General features: G+C 43.5%; 1 long non-coding RNA gene across 1 annotated transcript; it reads right to left on the bottom strand.

The window, feature by feature from the left end:
* Positions 1–3,234: 3,234 nt before the first annotated feature.
* LOC118476699 (uncharacterized) lies at positions 3,235–5,456 on the bottom strand. The gene is made up of 2 exons (XR_004857190.1): positions 4,659–5,456; positions 3,235–3,653 (listed from the first exon to the last, which is right to left on the bottom strand). It is a non-coding gene; the product is annotated as an uncharacterized lncRNA (long non-coding RNA).
* Between the last annotated feature and the right edge of the window lie 2,192 nt (positions 5,457–7,648).

The raw sequence follows: 7,648 nt of genomic DNA, 5'->3' as shown, positions 1-7,648 counted from the left end.
AAATAACCTTTAGGGCAGAACCTACCCCTAACTAAGAGGTGTAGTGTGAAGTGGCCCATTTTGCCTAACTTTTGTTATTTTTGTTTAAAGCCTAACTTTTATACTTTAAGCCTCAAATTCTTAAAACAAGCTAGAATAGCCAGTGATGACCCACTGGAATTTTTACAGAATTTTTGGAAATTATTAAAACCCTGTTGTAGTTCAACCCTACCCTAGAAACCCTAAATGGAAATTAAGGAAAGGAAAATGAATAATGGAAATTAATGTCATCCTAAGACCTTTGTTAATTTGTCCACTGAAATTTATAAAGACAATACCAACCCACTATGTTATCCTAAAAGAAAACCTAAGCTTAAAAGGTCATAAGTCTATGTATCTATATATATACCACTAGCAGCCCAGCATGACTAAGAAAACCCTAGGTTACTTCTTAACTTAGTTTCTTTAGCTTATTGTTCTTAAATCCTGCATAATCATGACATGCATGTTCATTGCATTTCGATAGACTGTAATCTTGCTGACGGAGAGTACATCCTCGTGCCGGAGCAAGGAGCTGCTCAGGAGGTAGCCCCAGATCCAGCACCCGAGCCTGCACCAGAGGACCTGCCTGCCACTGCTTTGGAAGGCAAGCCCCGGTTTTATGCATAACCTGTTATTTATGCTATTTTACTATACTTAATGATTGTAGGATTGATTGTGCACTTAGGTGTAGGAGTTGACTGAAACCCTAGTTGCATGATCTCAGGAATCCCATTGAGATGAATACTAGTATGCTAAGTCGAGTAGCTGCTTTATTAATCAGGAATCTCGGTAGAAGTCGAGTGATTTTTCTAGCACTCGCGCGAGGTCAGGAAATTGATTGTATCCACTTTCGTATCATAATGATGTTGGGTTGTGGACAACAATCCATGGGGATTGGTTGTCTACGGGATAAAAATTTGAATAAGGATTAAGGTGTGGTACCGTGAGTCAAGCGTTTGAACGTACTAAGCACATGCCGAGAAATATGGTAAATCGGTAAGCCTAGTACCTGATTGAACCTGGCAGCAGATTGCCCTCCTCACGCGACCTGAGACGAGGTCTCCCATTCCGGTTATGGTGGGTATAAGTGCGGTCATTGCACGACGGCCAGTCGGGGTCAGTGAGGCATTGTACGCCAAGGCGGTGAGCCCCTCTCTGCTGGCGGGGAATCGATGGGGACGGTTGATATGTGTGGGGACGGAGTGCCCCTGCATGTCGTGTGTTTAGGTTTACCTTGCAAGGTTTAAAAACTCGATTCGAATCGTCTGCTTCTCGCAGCTAATGAGACTGCTTGATCCATGCTGCTACATTGAGTAATAAGTGGAAGTATGATGAGTTGATATAAGATGTTGATTTTTAATAATGCTTGCTACCATGTATGAGTAGATAGTCCACTTTTAGCCTTAAGAGAGTCACACTTAACTTTGACTAAATTAAAATCTTGATTTAGAAACTCAGCTAGTGCTTTTGGCAACCAAACCCCACAGCCAAACAGCTGCATGTCTAGAGGTAGAGGAGTAGACTCCTCACACCGGGTAAGTCTAGCTGAGTATTAGTATACTCAGCCTTGCTTGTGGCATAATTTTTACAGGTTCTCTGGAGGAGATGGTTGCTGGGGTAACTTGGCCGTCCACCTTGCCACCGGGTTGGACTGTTGAGTGGGACCCTGCCTCGGCTGAGGAGGAGCATGAGGAGTGATGGGACAGGCTTCCCCATCTCTCTGTTTAATGACCGTTAGTTTTATTCCGCTGCACTTCGAACAATGATGGATACTTTTGCAAAAACTCCGATGATGATGATGGTGATGTAATAATTTAACATTGTGGCATGTATGGTTTTATGCTTTATTGTATTTGCTCTGTGACTCACCTTCGAGTGAGATTGTGGTACTTGATCCTGTCAGTGGCCGTGTCGGACTAGATCCGAGGGATTGACGGGTTATTCCCATTTAAGTGTGGTCTAGCCTCTAAGGCGGGATTTGGACACTTAAGTTGGAATAATTCGGGCAGTTCCGCCACATTACCCGAAATGGGCAAGGGCAGTAGGGGAGTAGGCATGCAGGGAGGTTCTCGGGTTGATTTTGCTGCGATGGTGGTCAGAGGAGGGATTCTTGCAATTGCTCTTCCCAGAAACAGTAGCGGGTTTTCGGAAGCTAGTGGAACTTTGTAAAGGCCTCGTAGTGTTACCCTGCCTCACTTCCTTGGTAGAGGTGTATGGGATTCATGACCCCTTGGCAGATGGGTAACATAACTTGTGGGTACAGGGTACAACCTCTGTAGAGTGTAAAACTGGTATACTAGCCGAGCTCATGGTCAAGAGCAGCTCAGGACTCTCGCATGATTAAACTATGGAACTAAATTCAATCTGTCATTTGCATTGCATGTGATTATTAATTAATTTTGTTCTATTCTTATTATGGTTTGGTATTTACCTACATTTAGTAACTGCTAAGAAAATTTCACCAACTTATTAAAATCAATGCTCAGCTTTAACCCCTATTATTGATCAGCCTTACACCTCACATGAACTCCCACCTTTGGTGAGTTCATACACATTATTCCCCACAACTTGTTGAGCGATGAACATGTGTGAGCTCACCCTTGCTGTCTCACACCCCCCACAGGAGAAGAACAGGAGGTTCAAGAGGAGCCAGACAACGAGGAGTTTGACTTTATCTAGGTGCCGTCTCCCAGTTGACTCTATGGCGCCAAGGATGGACTTTAGTTCGTTTTATACTTATCTTTTATTTTGTAAGACTTCCGCTATGTAATAAGTACTCTGATTATATTGTGACATTTATCTCTATATACTCTATTATTATATGTGTTGTCTTCCTTGGTGCATATATGAGTTGCACCCGGCTTTGTCCCTTAATTCCGAGTGTGACAAACGTGAACCGGCCCGCGCTACCCGGGAGCACAATACTCCGCCATCCAGCCTCTTGCCAAGGGGTACACGCTACTCCCACCATCTCTCACGCCTAGTGCGCGGTTGTCTTTTCACGTTTGAAATAGCAGAGTTCAAGCTTACCGGAGCATGTGGCTAGTTGCAAAGTCTCCACCACAACAGGCTTACATTGAACGGTATTTAATCGACACAGACGGGTGAACTTTCCTGCTCAACGTCTGGTCTACATTTCATATTATTTCCCAAAACTTGATACCTGAGAGAGGTACCCTAATTGAATGATGAAATCATCGCGGCCGCAATGGCTTCATCATCACAAGCCCTTTTATTTCACAAACTCTCATATCCCGTGTTACACATCATCTTTTAAAAACAATCCTAAATTAATAAGCAGGGCTAAGCATCACTAAATTTTCATAAAACAGTTATTAGGGTTGTTTAATTAAGGAAGGAAATGCATCAACTGTTTGATCACACAACTCCTATCACCTAATGCATCATTCAAGGTGATAAAATATTGTAAACAATAAGGAAAGAGGTGAATGCACCGGGGCTTGTCTAGAATAACACTAGGTTAGTGTTTGTTAGATGACGATCACTTGACGATCATCCTTTGTCTTGGCACTCGTTCAGTCTGTCCATTTTTTCCAATTCACCGGCCGACATCGTCTTGTGGTCTGCTTTGGTCCATGTCCTTTGCTTCGTACGATTCTCAGCTAGCGTACCTAATGAGATGCATGGTGCAACTGAATGGATATAAGGATGAATAAGAAAAGACTAAATAAGAAAAGACTAAACAATTACACACAGTAACAAGTTAAACACCTAATGCCATGACATTGAAATAATCACAAGTAAACACTAGGATTCTATAACTTACTAAGGATAACAATCACGTTCCTCGAGCTTAACCCGGATCTAACACAAATATCAAGGAATAATAAACTAGACATACTAAGTACAACACTCACATTCTTCTTGCTCAACTGAACCTAATTCAAACAAGAAACCACAACTATGTATGATCTCTATATTTTCTTTACCGCCTAGAGTATACACCAAAGGGCTAACAAATGTAGACTCGCCATTTTTGGACACCAAACATTCATATGATGGATAGAATCAATTTAATTAAGTGTCTAAACTTCTTTTCCAGACTCGCTTGCCTATCCTACCAACTAATTATAATATCTCGACTTACTAACTTCAGACACCAAATAATCAGGATAAGGATGGCAACAAGTTAATTAATTTCTTAACCAACAAAGCTTTGCGCAAGCATCAAGGAAGCAGTATACTGGACACATGACACGAGGCATCGATTTAACAATATTGGATTCTATCACATTACTACATGAACAAAGTATTTCACAAATACTTAATATCACCACTTATCACGCATATAAAACCTAGTTAAATATACGTGGCTTATATATATACCCAATGAAGCACTCTTTCCATAGATGGAATCTTAAACCTATATTTCATACGACGCAAATATGTCACAAACGTTAACACAATCATATCGCATATATATCTACTAATATTCTTTGCGTAAATCTATATTTAAAATCTAGACTTCAACACCTAACGCGACCACCTCACAATCACCTCACTGCATGAAACGATGTGGTTGAACAACACTAAATATAGTCACAAGATCATCACGACTAATACACCTAGCCAAGCCATTCATCAAACCGGCTAACAAAAATAATAAATTAGCTTACCAAAGCTAAATCCAATTTGAAACCACGAAATCGACGACGCATTTATACTTGACGAGCGTTGCACTGGCGCTTTCCTTTCATCTTCCGGCGTGAACGCAAGGTGCAACAAGCTGCTGAAATGACGACGATGCTAGGGATGCAGACATTGATGCCATGGATTTGGACACGACCGCCACACACCACGTGAAGACAAAGGAAGCCAGAGCGACAAGGGCGCAGCGACTTCGACGCTAAGCACCGGAGCTTGACGATGTCGCGGCGCAGCAGGAAATAATGACGCCACGATGGCTAATGTGATAGTTGCGGGCAGCAGGGAGGCTCGACGTCGTAGTGGAGTGGACGCACGGCCAGAGCACCACACCGGGTCGAGCAGAGAGAGGCTCCCAGCGCGCGGCAAGGTGAAGAGGCTGGCTCACCCATGGATTTGAAGTTGCTGGCCACAGCGAGGCTGGGGAGAATGAAGGGGCGCTCGCAGCAGCCGTCACCGGCAAGGGTGGGTGCAGGGGCGCGGCTGAGACCGAGCACGTCCGCTGATGGAGGAAGGAGGCTGAACACAGGGGCACAACGGAGCTGAGGTGAGCTCGGGCGTCGGGAACAGGGATGGGCGAGTGGGGTCAAGCAGGGCAGGGCGGAGGTTGAAGCCAGGCGAGCTCTGCCGACCAGCAACGTGAGGAAGACGCCGACTGAACCTAGAGCAGCGCCAGGGGAGCAGAGTGCGCTGACGAGCTCTAGCAGCACTATGGCTAGGCACTGGTGAAGAGATAGTGCCTCTACAGTCACACACGATGAAAAGATCAGGGGAGAGTTTTGAGCGGTGGGGAAATAAGGACCTGCAAAGCGGCTTCAAAAAAATCACAGGGAGCCGACACCTTCTGGAGATGAATACGCCGTACATGAGATAAGATTGGAGCCTTTACAGCGATGGTATAAAGCTAGAAATGGAGATAAGACTGAGAACCTGGTGAGCGGTGTGAATTTTCCAGAGAACGAGTGCGTGGACACGTTTTCAGAGAGTTGAGTGGCTTCTCAACTAAGAAATGGTGTGGAGATAAGGACCGTGGGCAGTAATTGTAATTTACAATCCAGACAAAGGAGTAGTACCGTGGTTTAAGGCAAAATTTTGATTTCTTCACTTTTTTTAAGACAAAATATAAATACATTGCAAGATTTCCTAATTAGGATTTTAGCGATGTATAATGGGTGTTGGGGACTTGTTCTCAAATACTATAAATTAAGAAAAAGACAACACAGAAAATATTAAATAATAATGTCCTTCGTTCGCTGAAGCATTATTTCCCTATGGATTTAATGAACTTCGAACGAAGGCCACAAACAGAATACCACGAAGGTCATACCTTCGTGGTCAAACATTCATCAATACGAAATAAAATATAAAATATTAAATATTATAGGAAAAACAAATTACATTATTCATATATTTCATAATATGAACTTAAATGTCAAAACATAATATTTAGGTACGTTTATACCTTCGCCTCTGACACTGACAGAAAATAATTCCAGCGTAATGCATTAGCGATTATAGGATTGCGTGAACAGTGCCGGGGCACTGTTCACCTATTTATAGGCACAGGGTGCAGCCTGTGTAAAATTACATTTATGTCCTTTACAATTGACTACAATAATGACACAAAACATCATGGGTCTTTAAGTCAATTCATCTTTAAGTCGGTTCGGCCCTTCGTCTTGAGATCTGTCATTATGCCGAAGCTCTATAGGTAATAGCTTCGACGCTAGCTCCTGAGAGGATATTCCGAAGGTGTTCTCTTTATTTAGGATCTTCGGCTACGAAGCATACCCCCAACAGTAGCCCCTTCACGGTGCTAGATCGTTTTCCGTAACGAGCTTGATCCGTGAAAAAATCTTCTAGGCTTCGGGACGCCGAAGATCCGAAAACACCTTCCCTGAGCTCGTTGGCGAGAAACGATTAAAATAATCATCGCGCGCGCGGTGGCCCCATCTTGCAGCAGTTATGAGCGCCCCAGCGATTCACCTTCTCGGACCCTGTGGCCCACCGTTCAGCGAGTGCGGGTGACTGTTTGTTCGGTGCGGGAGACCTTGACGATTCACCTTCCCACCTGCGGCACTATATAAACAGACAGGTAAGTGTGAAGTTACCACAACATTCATTGCTATTGCATTGTTTTGCTGCCAAAATTTTAGTCATAGTCGAAGCTTAATCATCGTGCTCAGACAAAACTTCGCTTTTGATTCTGCTTTGTCACAAGAGGAAGAGCTTCGGGAAAATCAAAAAAGTCAACAACAAAAATTTCAAGAAAGTCATAATCAAATGGCCAGAGTTCGCTCCACTGCTAGGGTTGATCGTGAGGGAGATGAGACCGAAGCTACTGAGACTGTTACGATTTCCGAAGCAATAAAGCGGTCTGGGCTGGTAACATCGGAGGACGTCCCTGCCGCTGAAGCAGAGCAAGCTGATGTTGAGGAGACCGAGTCTGAAGATGATTATAGCAGCGCGGTGCCGAGCAAACCCAGCCATTTGGATTTCGGAAAATCCACCATCTCCGCAGGTGACCTACCTAAGATGTTGAAATTGGGCTATTTTAATGAAGAAAAGAAAGAGCTTTGAAGAAACTTTTAAAAACTACTACTTCATCTTTTCCTGGCATCAGTTGGTTTTTGCTTCGGAGTAGAAGCCTTTCTTTTCTTCAGAACAATTGTTTTCGCCTCAGACTCTTGTTTTTTCTTCTTCGGTTGATCTTCATCGCCTTTATTTAGAGCACTAGCTACTCTCTTCCTTTTTTGGCCTTCGGCACCCTTGTCTAGCCGCTCGTAGTCAGAATATTCAAAACCTATAGCATCCATCACTCGATTTAGCCTTCGTTTCGGACGGGTGCCGAAGGCCGCAGTCATCAATTGGTCCTCTTTTTTAGAATAATTTCCAAGTATTTCATTGCACATTACTTCGATTATGTCCAGCCATTCTTGGCAAGGCACTTTGAAATGTCTCT

The sequence above is a fragment of the Zea mays genome, chromosome 3, assembly GCF_902167145.1.
Source record: "Zea mays cultivar B73 chromosome 3, Zm-B73-REFERENCE-NAM-5.0, whole genome shotgun sequence".
NCBI lineage: Eukaryota > Viridiplantae > Streptophyta > Magnoliopsida > Poales > Poaceae > Zea > Zea mays.
This window is presented reverse-complemented; position numbering and strand designations above follow the sequence as displayed.